The following is a 15,536-nucleotide window of genomic DNA, read 5'->3' on the forward strand; positions in this document are numbered from 1 at the left end:
AGAGAGTGGGGCCAAGCAGGAGACCAGACAGCAATTTAAAAGTGACTTCACCTCCAAGCCAAATATTACAAAAGTTCTTTGTTCTGCTTGGATTTAATTGTTTTTTTTTCTCCTGTTAAAACACAATTTAATTAATTCGTTTTTTTCCCTTACAAAAAGAACTAAAGTTCTGCAATTCCTGAAAAGAGTTTCAGTCATTTTGTGATGCTAAAATATTCAGTTAGAAGCATTAAAGCTTCATGTGGAAAAAGCTAAACCTGTAATCTGCTGCAGACCTGCAGAAACCTTTACTGAGCTAAATGAAAGAAACAGGATTCACTATGTGGGGGTTTGTTCTTTTAGTAGCCACAGTAGTTGTTTTCTTTTTGGCAGAGAGGATTTTGTACATTTGGCACCGCCCGGATACTCAGCTCCGACAAATGCATGTTCCTTACAAATGTGGCAACATTGAAATGGGAAATAAACAGGCTTTCCCACGGTATGAGAGTTATTGCCAAGAAGCAGCAAAGAAATAACCTGCCAAACCAACATTCCTCGACTTTTTGTGGTAAGTTTATATATGCATAAAAATCAAACAGGAAGGTTACTATAAGGCAAGGCAAGTTTATTTATATAGCACAATTCAACACAAGGTAATTCAAAGTGCTTTACATTGACATTAAAAGCGGCAAGACATAATTAGACAGTAAATAACAAATAAGATTGAATAAAATTATGGATAAGATGATAAGAAAAGAAGTAAAATAATAAAAAGCACAAACTGTTTAAAAATAAGGGCAATTAGAGGGAGAAGGGGTTTGAATAAATAAGTTTTGCTTCTTCATACCCATTTTCAGACAATTTGAATCAATCAATGTCATATCTGAAGGTATAAATACTTACAAGTTTATTTAATTGGAAATTTTGTTTATATTATTTTTCTATTATGTACAAATGTATATATGATTATGTGACGATATTAGCTTTCGAGCTAATACTGGTGAATATGAATATGTTGTTTGGGATTGTTCTTTTGTAAATGACTTCACCAGAAGGTCCTAATGAGGTACTTAAAGCAGCACTATGTAACTTTTCCACCTTAATCTAATATTTCCAGAGTCATTGTGATGGAACATCAACTTCCAACAGGTTTAATGAACCTCTGTCATGGTCTGAGGGGTCTGTATCGCCTTCACTGGCACTATGTAACTTTGAGGAGCATGGTAGGAACCCTGCCACACTAAAAAACTACACATTTTTACGGCTTTGACTGCTTTACGGCATACTTCACTTTTTTATTGGAGGAGGCGAAAAAAGAAAGCGGGAGAGTAACAAGATAAATGCCCGGACAAGAATAAAAATTGGCCCGGCGTTCACTCGCTGGCGTGAGCTGAAAGACGAGGAGGGATGTCCGACCGATGGTGATTTACCCTGTTATGGTTGAACCAGTAAGTACACGTTGACTGCTTACAATTGAATATAATTACAGCACTAGAGGAAAGAATGCAATGCAAAGAAAATGTATAGAACATTTCTAGTATTCTTCCTGAGAACTGTAAAATTGTGCAGGGCTGATCTGCAAAATATAAGGAATGGGCATTCAGTTATTCACAGTTATAAAGTATTTTTTTATTTTGTCAGTAAGTATGTTGGACTACTAATTTATGACGAAGTCCCTATAAAAAACGTGACAGGAAAAAGGTGCAGTATAAACGCTGAAACAGGACAGGGGGACGGGGGTGATTTCACCAAGTTGAACTTAGTGATTTTCAACATCGTCATATTATATTGTTTAGCTAAAAATAGATACATTACCTCTTCACTATCCATCCTGCAAACGACCGCTGAAAACAGAAAAGTAGTTTTGAAAGTCCGTCCCGTCTTATTTCATTCACTATCAAAACAAATGCAGCGACGGGGACAGGAGTTTTCCGGCAGTACGCGCTGGTGCTCATGGGAAATGTAGTTCTTTCTGGTAAAGCACTACCGCTTTGGTCCAAAGGAGCCGCCAAACTCAACAAAAGCTGAAAGTTACATTGTGCTGCTTTAAAACAAGAATACACACACACCAATAGTCTGGCTGAGGAAGATAAGTGACCCACATGGGTCCTGGACTGGAACTTGATGTTTCTGCCGGGCAAAGCAAAGATACTGTGTGTTGATTTCAGCGGGATATTGTCAAGATTAAATGTCTGATAACGGCAGCGCAGATGTATCTTTGCAAAAATCTCTCAGAGCATTGTGGATTTCACACAGCAAGGGCTAAAGATACGCTGTAATACTAACTAGCCCATCAACATGCGAGCAGTGATGGTACTCTGGAAATGTGATTAAAAGGGTCAGGAGAGCGGCTTGTTCTACAGGTTTGGGAGAAGTGAAACGAGGGCAGCGTTTGTCCAGGTATCACGCAGCGCGACTCCTGCTCTCCAGGTTCCTCTAACTCTGCAGGGAGGCTCTGCTTTCTGTTGACCTGAAAGTCAATACTTTAAAGAGCAGGCTCCTTAGTTTTTGTTCACATTTCTTTGTAGCAGTGCAAAGGTATCACAGATTTTGAATTAATTGTATTTAAATAAATGTGTCATGGTCAGTACTGGAGATGAGGGGGGATGAGGGGGGATGAGGTGGGATGGCATCCCCCCTGAAATAAAAAGGGTCCAAATCATCCCCCCCTGTAAAACTGCCATCCCTCCTTTCCATCCCTTATGTCATTTCATCAATGAATGTGGTTTTACTGCTATTTCAACATTTAGAGTCATCACCAGAAAAATAACACCAGAAAAATAACTTATTTGACAATTTTCACCTAGTGAAAAAGTACATTTTCACTTGAAATAAGTAGGAAAATCTGCCAGTGGGACAAGATTTCTCTTCTTATTACAAGCAAAAAAATCTTGTTCCACTTCCAAGTCAAAATCTACTTGAAACAGGTGAAAATTGTTGTTTTTTCCCAGTGATGAGTCTTGTTTTAAGTGTAATGAGATTTTTTTTACTAAAATGAGACACTAGAAATAAGACAAATATTCTTGTTAAGATTGTGAGTTTTTGCAGTGATCCATGTTACTTATCCTGTGAAGGACAGAGTCATATTGATAAGTTCAGAAAAGTGTTTTTTATTGTTGTGTTTTGATGTATTTGATGTAAGCCCAGTGGATATTTTAAGCTTACAGAAGGCTGCATTTAACTGCTGCTATGTCATTCCTGCAGTATTTCTGCAGGTGTTTTGGTCACTGCTATTATTTGTAATATATTATATTATTTGTAATCAGCACTAATTATCTGTTCCCATATGATCAAATCCACCATCCCCCCTGATGTTTTTTTACAACTCGAGTACTGGTTATGGTCCATGTGTTTCTGCCCGTGCAACAGCAGCTTCACTTTGCTCTGGAAGTGCTCGGCTTTCATTTCCAAACCATCTGTTTGTTTCTTCTCCAGGTCACTGCAGAATCCCAGTAGCACCCAGATACCCACCGCCCAAGATGAGACTAGTCGTGTTTCCTCCCAAATTGCTTCCTGCATCATATTGTATCCCAGCAGCTCTGAAACCAATTAATCCTTTTGGAAATTAAGTCATCAGCACTTTAGAGCACATGGTTTTAGGAAGCACAAGTTTGGCCTCTTCAGTAAAGATCTTTCTTCACGCGACTAAAAATGAAAGATGGTTTAACCATCATGATCTATTCCATCATGTGGGGTAGTCTCTCATTTCTTATGCTGGATATCTAACCAATACCTGTGCTAAGAAACCAGACGCTCTTCATGATGTGGATATTCAGTAGAGAAAAATCCCTGACTCTTAACTATTAGAGCAAAAGTGAGAAGCTGGATCAGCCTGCGAGCAGGAAGCTTGTTCAAGCTTGAAGCTTTCAGCAAACCTGACTCACTCGTTCTCATGAAATTACAACCAAGAGGAAGTGTGTGTAAAGCACTCAAGGCAATTTCAAATACGCAACCAAAGGAAAACACACAATGAAGTGTACTAGTACAAAGACAACCACAGTTTTCATTCACACTTTAACTGCCCATCCATCTTCTCTCTCTCTTTCTTCAGCTTCACTTTAATGTGACAACCCGATAACAATGCTTTTGAAATCTTTGAAAAGCATTTACTGCCAACATAAAACATAACCGTAACATGCTCACAAGACCGGTCTTGTCTCGGTTGATGCTGGCGAAGCACACAAAAGCTTTTTCCTCCGGGGCTTCCGAAGGCAGAGTCCCCACATTCCCCCCCGACTGACACGACCTGCAAACATTCACCCGTTCCCAAGGTCAGAACCTACACCGCTCTCAAACCAGACAGGACTCAAACTTCAGCTGACCTGTGCTGCCCTGTAAGTGATATCAACCTCCAGGCTGCAAACCATGGCGACCAGGAGGTTCTGCTTTCCGTCCACGTCTGTCACTGGTGTGTTGATTGGTGTATTGGATTTACGATTGACTGACAATCACCCAAAAGGCAAATCCATCAAATATCATGTCGAATACATTTCCGAGTTGCTGACTTTACAAGTTCAGGAACTTTGGCTGAAAGCATCAAACAGGTGAACCAGCAGGAGACAAATAATGACAGTAACAATCTACGTGTCCTTCACTCCCAACGGCAGTACTGGAGTTGAGGGGGATGAGGGGGGATGGCATCCCCCCCTGAAATAAAAACGGTCCAAATCACCCCCCCCTGAAATAAAAACGGTCAAAATCATCCCCCCTGTAAAACTGCCATCCCTCCTTTCCATCCCTTATGTCATTTCATCAATGAATGTGGTTTTACTGCTATTTCAACATTTAGAGTCATCACCAGAAAAATAACACCAGAAAAATAACTTATTTGACAATTTTCACCTGTTTCAAGTAAATTTTCACTTGAAATAAGTAGAAACATTTTTATCTTCTTATTACAAGCATAAAAATATTGTTCCACTGGCAGATTTTTCTACTTATTTCAAGTGAAAATCTACTTGAAAGTTTTCTGGTGAGTCATCACCAGAAAAATAACTTACTTTGCAATTTTCACCTGTTTCAAGTAAATTTTCACTTTAAATAAGTAGGAAAATCTGCCAGTGGAACAAGATTTATCTTCAAGCAAAAGAATCTTGTTCCACTGGCAGATTTTTCTACTTATTTCAAGTGAAAATCTACTTGAAACAGGTGAAAATTGTTGTTTTTTCCAGTGATGAGTCTTGTTTTAAGTGTAATGAGATTTTTTTTACTAAAATTAGACATTTTAACTAGAAATAAGACAAATATTCTTGTTAAGATTTTGAGTTTTTGCAGTGATCCATGTTACTTATCCTGTGAAGGACAGAGTCATATTGATAAGTTCAGAAAAGTGTTTTTTATTGTTGTGTTTTGATGTATTTGATGTAAGCCCAGTGGATATTTAAAGCTTACAGAAGGCTGCATTTAACTGCTGCTATGTCATTCCTGCAGTATTTCTGCAGGTGTTTTGGTCACTGCTATTATTTGTAATATATTATATTATTTGTAATCAGCACAAATTATCTGTCCCCATATGATAAAATCCACCATCCCCTCTGATTTTTTTTTTACAACTCGAGTACTGCCCAACGGTAGACGCTCGGCCTGATGAGAGTGTCTCTTCTTACCCATCACTCTGGAACTCTGGGTAAATCTGGACTCATCAGACCACATGACCTTCCTCCATCGCTGCAGAGTCTCATTGTTATGTTAGATGTTAAGACAATATCATTCACAGTGATGCATTTCCACGCTGTGGAAATTATACTTGTACATTTCTTCACTATGTAAAACTAAAAACAAGTGAAATATTTTCCTTTCATCCAAATTGCCCCTAAACGGTGCAAAGCATTTATTGTTTGGGAGAAAAAACAGCGCTAAAACAAACCGTGTCATCACTGTCTATTTATGGGTCTTTGCTGCCGAAAAACACTTTTACATTTTTACATTTTGAAAACAAGAAAAGCACTTTGTGAGTAACCCAGAGCACACAAGCACTTAAAAATCCATCGCTATGTTAAACACTGCTTATCAATGCTGATCTCTCTGGAATTATTTGTCATAAAAATGAGAAGGAAAAAAAAAAAGGACTTTGTCCAACGAAACCTAAAATCATGTGTAACTTTGCATCGGGGAAATAAAAAGAAAGTGTGTGTTTATGATCCTCATTTTCTTACCAGGATTTTCTTTCACATACCTCAGGAATTAAACTGGAAAACAACTATCGAACACACACAACTGTGAACTCGATTGCAGAAATCTATCGACATACATAACAGACCCTGTATTGATTACAGAATTGATTACTTGGTTCGCAAATGTGTACTTTTTTTTCCCATGCACATTAGACTGCACCGGCTTAACATTTCTGTTTTTTGAGGTTATTTTTCTCCAGGGTTGTGTGGATTTAAAGGTTTTAAATGTTGAAATAAAGCATATTAGTTTGGACGAGGTCAATTCTCACTAAATAGCGCAAAAAGCTGGGGTGAGTGGGTATTTCAAACACAATGTAAAGCCTTTCATGAGTGAGTGGCGTCGTCTCATCAGCCCTCACTGCTCAGCCAACAGTATGAACGCTAGTCAGAAACGAACTGGCTGAAATTCAAAGACAAAAAAAGGAGATTGTTTACCCATATTTTCTGCTCTTGGTGTCAAACGTGCAGGAAAAACCACATGTGCTGAGCAAACTGAGCAATAAAAACCTGATGCATCAAACTCATCAGGACAGAAACGATAATGAAACTGCAATTCTGCTCTCTAGAACATTTCAGAAACAGGAAACTACCCGTAAAGCTTTCAGAAGAGGCCAAAATGACTGAAAAACAACAACAACAAAAAACCATACCAGAGAAGAATTGCTCTTCATGAATTTGAAGGAGCATGAGGCAGGATTGAGGCAGGATTTATGAAAAAATGTGTATACGTTTTAAGTTTTCTAGTAATAATGTCAGATGAAGCGTTCCAAACCCAAAAGAATGTTTCCTCTAGTGTATCTCTCCGTTGCCTTGAACAGGCTGTTGCTGCAAAATGTGCTGTGCGCGGGAATTTCCCGCGCTGTCCTGCGGATGTGACGTCACATGACGCTGCATGCGTGTTCTCCCCGTTCTCCCGTGCCGGTGTGGGTACCAGATTGTATCGGGCTGCAATATTTTCCCCGGAAGTGTGCATTTTTTCCCCGCGATGGTATTTTTTTGCCATGTTAAGCTAGGAAGGTAGTTTTTCACCATGTCTTCACATTCAAAACGTCTTTTTTGGCAATTGCGGATTAATCAGTGAGCGCTTAGTTGACGTTACATTTTTTTAATTATATTTATATAATGTATTATGACTATTTTGCTTAGACATTTACAGATTCAACAATGAGAACATATAGAGACATACACTTCTGTAAAGTCAGAAGCAGCAGATCATAGTGGAGGTAAAAGGGAGAAGAAACATATACAAGGAATTACTAAATAAATGCTGCTGTAACTGCTGTGCGGAACGTCATCACGTACGGTCAAAAGCCAATCACAAGACGGAACGTCATCACGTACGGGGAGCCGGGAAAAAAAAGCAGGTGGGAAAAAAAGCACCGACACCGGCTTCACTGTTGGCTGCAGTACCCCCAACGGCCGTCATGGTGAAGGGTGGCGCTAGAGAGTCTCATTTCTTAAAAGGAGCCTCAAGCTCCTTTAAAGGAACACGTGGACTGTTAGAAGGGGAACGAATCGTAGTTTAATATATTACGAAAAACATTTGTCAGCGTTACAGTAAACATAGAAAAATGCATGTGAGGGAGGCTTAAATTCAAATTCAAAAACTTTTAATTCATGCCTACTGCAACTATCAATCCCTGAACGGAAATTAATTGTTGCAGTAGGCATGATTTAAATCTCTGCAAATAAAGGTCTGAAGGATCTCCTGTAGAGGTCTGAAGGATCTGTAGAGGTCAGAAGGATCTCCCGTAGAGGTCTGAAGGATCTCCTGTAGAGGTCCGAAGGATCTCTAGAGGTCTGAAGGATCTCTAGAGGTCTGAAGGATCTCTAGAGGTCTGAAGGATCTCTAGAGGTCTGAAGGATCTCTAGAGGTCTGAAGGATCTGTAGAGGTCTGAAGGATCTGTAGAGGTCTGAAGGATCTCTAGAGGTCTGAAGGATCTCTAGAGGTCTGAAGGATCTCTAGAGGTCTGAAGGATCTGTAGAGGTCTGAAGGATCTGTAGAGGTCTGAAGGATCTCCTGTAGAGGTCTGAAGGATCTCCTGCTGCAGCGGATCTGAAGAAACCTCTGACTGAAGCGACTGCTGAATCTCTGTGTTGTGAAGAGGATGTTCAGGGTTGTTGATGATCTTCTTCATTTTTGAAGAATCCTCCTTTGCACAATCATCCCCAGAACAGAACCTTCTTGCTTGGACTCCAAAACAATTCTGTACAACACGGCAATAGCGCCCTTAACAGGAGAGAAGAAAACGTTTGGAGGCCTCTATGTATTGTTATTGTTATTGTTATTTGGTGATTTAATGTAATAATTAATAAGAGAAAAGAAAAGACTGTGGTTGAGCTAATTCCCCAAATGCAGGAGTTCTTCTTCAAAGTGTTCTTGGAAAATATCATTAAGGAGAAAACCATTTAAATTCTTTTCAAAGTTAAAACTTATTTGAGAAAAAATTAAAAAGACAAATGAAATGAACTCAATAATTTACTCTCACTCTGTGAAAGGTTCAAATTAATTCATTTTATTCTATTTAAAAAACAAAACAAACATCTTTTTGTTTTTTTCTTGTCTAACAAGTAAAATATTGAGTTAAAACAAACCCACAGGAGGTACGCATACGATTATACTTGCTTGGCTCAGTCAAGCTGAGTTTTATTCTTTAAGTTGATCCCCCACTGATTCATGAAAACACTTAAAAGGCAGCACTTCTTCTCGCTTCTTCAAGGACAAAAATAATTTAATAATTAAAAAAAAAAGCTTCAGTTATAGATAACTGTGAAACACAGAGCTGAACGCAGCAGAGAAGCAGCAGCCGCGTTACTGGATCTTATTACTATTAACACCAACATCACAGACTACAACTCATAGATTTACATATATATATATATATATATATATATATATATATATATATATATATATATATATATATATATATATATATATATATATATATATATATATATATATATATATATATATATATATATATACATACATACATACATACATACATACAAGATAAGATATGATATATGATATGATATACTTTATTAGTCCCACAGCGGGGAAATTTGCAGTGTACAGCAGCAAAGGGGATAGTGCAAAACAAGAAGCATCAATAGAAATAATAATAATACAATAATACATATCAGAGTATGATACACTATAAACTCTATATATACACACACTATCTATACATGTCCAGTTGAATCTCATGTCATTAAAACTCATGAATGGCCTTTCATGAGGCGTATTGAATGTTTTTTTTTAAGCAGACGAAACACTTAAAAGGGGACCTATTATGAAAAACAGGTTTTTTCTTGCTTTAACATATATAAAGTGGTCTCCCCTCAGCAACTCAGAGAAGGAGGAAAGCAACCAAACTCTGCAGTGTCTGTACAGCCGCCTGGATGAGCCGTCCAGTCTGATGTGGATCTACGAGACAATAAGATTCTGCTCCCCAAAGTTACGTAACCAAAATGCAATTTACATAGTTTAGCCTCCGATGCGTGAAACCACGCCCACAACTAACTCCGCCGGCCGGAGCTTCCACCATTTTTTCGTAGCGGTGTATCGCGTCATTCAGGCAGCCAATCAGCACAGAGACTCATTATCATAGCCCCGCCCACTCAGAATCCTGCATAGATAATGAGCTTAGAGAATGGGAAGACATGGTTTACAGGCTGAATTTCTAATTTATTTAGCAAAAACAATCAAAAGCTTGTTTTTAAGACATTCAAGGCCTGTTTAAAATAGGTATTAGATCCATAATAGGTCCCCTTTAACATTCACGTAAATTTTTCCCCAATAAAAAGGCCATTATTCACACAAATAGATGAACAGATTCATAACTGATGAAGAATAACCCTGAGTTGGCCCTCCCTGCCCCCCACCCCCCCCCCCCCCCCCCCACCCCCCCACGGTGCTGGAACCAACACGTCCTCCAGGTCCAGGTGGGAGCGTTTGAGCCGCTGACCCCGAGGCTAAAACTCACTCTGTCACTCAAACCTCGGCTCAATCACGGCTGCCAGGCGTGGAAGAGGGAGCGTAACACACACACACACACACACACACACACACACACACACACACACACACACACACACACACACACCAGGAAAAGCTTTTCAGAGCGGGATTATTAGCCTGTGAATGGGATGCCGGTCTGTGGATGTGAGTCACGAGTTGGTTATAAAAAATTCAATTAAGTGCATCAATAGTCCCTCAGTCGCGGATACAGACGGCGACGGCAGAGGCTCATGAAGATGATGTGGTTTGGGATCACGAGTGTGTGTGTGTGTGTGTGTGTGTGTGTGTGTGTGTGTGTGTGTGTGTGTGTGTGTGTGTGTGTGTGTGTGTGTGGCAAAGGTACCAGAAGAGAAGAGTGGTGCTGTATGTACTTAATTAAAATTAATATTTTAAGAAAAATGTGAATTACTGTGGGTTAAGAAATAATTGTGCTTGGAGATTTGATAAGGAAAATTACCTGATTTATAATCAGATAAGAGGCAAACACACCTAAATCTTTATAGATGATAAAAAAAAATTAAAAAAATCAATACAACATCGCCATCGTGTGGTGAAATGAAAGCAGAACAACAAATAGTCCAATTCAAATTGAATGAAATGAATAAATTATTAATGAAAACCACTCCGCTGCTTTTTTGTGCATTGAGGACACTTTAAACCGGGTCCTGCTCAAACCCATGGAGTAAATTATATTTTAGATGGTAAAAAACTATGTATATATACACACAGGACTGTCTCAGAAAATTAGAATATTGTGATAAAGTCCTTTATTTTCTGTAATGCAAAAATGTCCTACATTCTGGATTCATTACAAATCAACTGAAATATTGCAAGCCTTTTATTATTTTAATATTGCTGATCATGGCTTACAGTTTAAGAAAACTCTCAAAAAATTTGAATATTCTGGGAATCTTAATCTTAAACTGTAAACCATAATCAGCAATATTAAAATAATAAAAGGCTTGCAATATTTCAGTTGATTTGTAATGAATCCAGAATGTATGACATTTTTATTTTTTGTAATTGCATTACAGAAAATAACTTTATCACAATATTCTAATTTTCTGAGACAGTCCTGTATATATATAAAAAAGTTTGTCATTAGAATTTCTCTTTCATTTCTGAAAAAAAGGAACCATTTCCCTCCTTTTAAAAAAAAAAGTGAGACCACCTTAGATCAGGTCCCAGTCAAAATAGTCATTTCATTTGTTAAACTTTATATCCTCTTTTACCACACATTTCATCCAGGTTTGATAAGTATTGTGGTTTTTAAACTGGTTCTGTACAAAAAGAAAAGTTGAGAAATTTTCTTTTAATTCATTTATTGGTGTGTTTAGAAAAAAACCCACAATAATACAAATTTTTGGGAGCGGACGGACACCCACCTTTACGCCCCGCCTGCTACATTACCACCATAACAAACTGGCTAAAGTGGAAAAGAAGTTTCTTACTAGACGACCATAAACATGAATTTTGTTACCATTGATTACAGTGTGGGACTCTAACGCCTAAAGCTCATCAGGGCAGCAGTCATGAACTCATTTTACGTCTATTGAGGGTTATTTGCACAATATTGTAATCAACTTGTACAGAAGAGCAGTAGAAAGGCCAAAACAAACCTTTTATACACTTTTTGTACACAATGTTAAAAAGGACCACGGTGCATGTGTCCGTTAAGGCTTAAGTTAAACTGTGGACAGGGTATTGGCAGCTATAACCCTGTCCACAGGAGCAGAATGGCATGAGGGGGGGTGGCCTCCCCCCCTGAAATAAAAACGGTCCAAATCCTCCCCCTGTAAAACTGTCATCCCCCCTTTCCATCCCTTATGTCATTTCATCAATGAATGTGGTTTTACTGCTATTTCAACATTTAGAGTCATCACCAGAAAAATAACACCAGAAAAATAACTTATTTGACAATTTTCACCTGTTTCAAGTAAATTTTCACTTGAAATAAGTAGAAAAATCTGCCAGTGGAACAAGATTTATCTTCTCATTACAAATAAAAAAATATTGTTCCACTGGCAGATTTTTCTACTTATTTCAGGTGAAAATCTACTTGAAACAGGTGAAAATTGTTGTTTTTTCCAGTTATGAGTCTTGTTTTAAGTGTAATGAGATTTTTTTTACTAAAATGAGACATTTTAACTAGAAATAAGACAAATATTCTTGTTAAGATTGTGAGTTTTTGCAGTGATCCATGTTACTTATCCTGTGAAGGACAGAGTGATATTGATAAGTTCAGAAAAGTGTTTTTTATTGTTGTGTTTTGATGTATTTGATGTAAGCCCAGTGGATATTTAAAGCTTACAGAAGGCTGCATTTAACTGCTGCTATGTCATTCCTGCAGCATTTCTGCAGGTGTTTTGGTCACTGCTATTATTTGTAATATATTATATTATTTGTAATCAGCACAAATTATCTGTCCCCATATGATAAAATCCACCATCCCCCCTGATTTTTTTTTTTTTTACAACTCCAGTACTGCTTATAATAGTTTACACTCATGATCATCCAGTAATAAATCGATCGGTTGATTGAACTCTGGAATAGTCCTTAAATAACTATAAGATGTTGTCATATCTGTGTTTCTTTCCCCTCCACGGAGGTGTGATCAAATAGATCTGCTCGACACGTCGGCCCTACCAGGGGAGGTGATGCGGAAACTTGTCAGGAATTAATTGGGATAAATGGGTTATATTGAGACTGAAATTATCCCAATTTAACTGTAATAAAATCTTTATTCCATCAACCTGCCCAGGGACTACAGGTGGAAAATAGCAAGTTGCTACAACCTGGATGCATACAGGACTGTCTCAGAAAATTAGAATATTGTGATACAGTCCTTTATTTTCTGTAATGCAAAAATGTCATACATTCTGGATTCATTACAAATCAACTGAAATATTGCAAGCCTTTTATTATTTTAATATTGCTGATCATGGCTTACAGCTTAAGAAAACTCAAATATCCTATCTCAAAAAATTATAATATTCTGGGAATCTTAATCTTAAACTGTAAACCATAATCAGAAATATTAAAATAATAAAAGGCTTGCAATATTTCAGTTGATTTGTAATTAATCCAGAATGTATGACATTTTTGTTTTTTTAACTGCATTACAGAAAATAAAGAACTTTATCACAATATTCTAATTTTCTGAGACAGTCCTGTATTCTCTTGTACAAGATTAATGTCTGATTGTGCACTGTGCCTGTTTTGACATAAATAAATAAATCACAAAATTTAAGTACACACAGTCAAACTACATTGTTTGTTGTTGTTGTTGATGTTTTTAATACGTTATTTCTGATGCGAGGAGGTTCTTCAAAACTCATCACAAAACCAGCAAGGAAACAGAAACAGCTTCAGGAGTGAAGGGACAGAGGAAAAAACATTTCATAATTACAAAAAGAAAAGAAATTCAGACACGGGTTGCAGTGACTCATCAAACTCTCAGTTTTACCTTTCAGTTAGAAGTTGTTCACCAACGCAAACATGACGTAAAACGGAACATTATGGGATTAAAAGCAGACCGGCAACAAGCACAATATAGATGAGAGAAGAAAGGTTGACTAGGACCATTACGAGAGTAAATGAGGCTGCGACGGAGGATTGGAGCTCACGGTTACTTTCTGCATTTATGAATCGACTTGTGGAGTTGGTTTCTGTAACGAGGAAAGAATTAAAGAGGGTCCTTTGCATATCTGGCTAAATAAAACTAACTTTACAGCAAAAAGGCAACAAGAAAACTGGAGGGGGGTCACAATTGAAATCATAGAAAATACAAAACCATGCACCGCTTGAATACTGAAGAAGAAGCCTTACGATGTCTCCAGCGTTCGTAGAGGCGTGTTGAGGAGATCAGGTGATCTTTTTAATCAACTGTTGATGGAAATTAACAAGAAACTCCTTATAAAGAGTACAGGACTGTCTCAGAAAATTTGAATATTGTGATTTTCTGTAATGCAATTACAATAACAAAAATGTCATACATTCTGGATTCATTACAAATCAATATTGCAAGCCTTTTATCATTTTAATATTGCTGATCATCAAAAAATAGAATATTCTGGGAATCTTAATCTTAAACTGTAAACCATAATCAGCAATATTAAAATAATAAAATGCTTGCAATATTTCAGTTGATTTGTAATGAATCCAGAATGTATGACATTTTTGTTTTTTTTTTTAAATTGCATCACAGAAAATAAAGAACTTTATCACAATATTCTAATTTTCTGAGACAGTCCTGTACAGCAAAAAGGCAACAAGAAATCTGGAGGGGTCACAATTGAAATCATGGAAAATACAAAACCATGCACCGCTTGAATACTGAACAAAAAGCCTTACGATGTCTCCAGCGTTCGTAGAGGCGTGTTGAGATCAGGTGATCTTTTTAATCAACTGTTGATGGAAATTAACGAGAAACTTTAAAGAGTATTAATATCTAAAAAAAAAGGTAGGGTAAACAGTTCTACTTGATTTCTAACCCTGAACAATTTTATCCCCACTCCGCGCTGCTAGCTGCCCGTCTCACGAGAACAAAGAGGGAAAAATTAAATTAAATTAAAGTGGCTCCGTAAACTTTTTGCTACGTGTTTTCTAGAGGAAACACCTCTCCTCGTTTGTCTGCACGCCGGCAGATGTGAGGCCAGCCAGGAAATTGCTTACCCTGCCTTTAAATGAACCAATCTCTTCAGTCACACCTCTCAATTTCTTGTATCAAACTGAATCTCTGAGTTATCAATGTTATACTTGGACAAAATAGGGTTTTGCAGCAAGTATTTATTTATTTATTCTGAATAGCTCTTAGTTTCACCTCCAACGGCATGTATTTCAGAGAAAACTAAACCACTGTTCCCCACTGGGGATTCGAGTTTCTCGTGTCATTAGTCTCAGAGAGAAAAGAAAAGAAAAGAAAACATACAGAAACTCAAACCTCATGAATATAAAATCCGAAGAGTGAAGACACAATTGCACTGTTCCATAGTTCCAGTGGCATGAAAGAAAAAAACAAATGTTAGGATCACAGCAAAATAACCTTTTAGTTTAATGTGTCCTCCTTCACATCAACAACAGTCCGTTTCTCTGATACAGAAGAGAAAAACACACGTTTCGTAACACAAATCTCATCCCCAAACTGTCTTTTCAGAACAGTTTTACTGCCCGATGCAAGTCGTGGAAACGTCTCTCGGTGCAGATGTAGAAAACTAAATGCTTTAGGTTGTTTATCTGCTCTGGAAGCAACGATGGCAGGAAATCTACAAAGAACTGTAAACAATAACAGTGAATTTTACATTATCTATACAGGACTGTCTCAGAAAATTAGAATATTGTGATAAAGTCCTTTATT

The 15,536-nt window shown here is 37.5% G+C and overlaps 1 protein-coding gene across 1 annotated transcript in view; it reads right to left on the minus strand.

The window, feature by feature from the left end:
• Positions 1 to 15,536, minus strand: part of pde6a (phosphodiesterase 6A, cGMP-specific, rod, alpha) — a 468,630-nt gene that overhangs the window by 79,791 nt on the left and 373,303 nt on the right.

Source organism: Cololabis saira, chromosome 7, assembly GCF_033807715.1.
Source record: "Cololabis saira isolate AMF1-May2022 chromosome 7, fColSai1.1, whole genome shotgun sequence".
In the NCBI taxonomy this organism is placed as follows: Eukaryota; Metazoa; Chordata; class Actinopteri; order Beloniformes; family Belonidae; genus Cololabis; species Cololabis saira.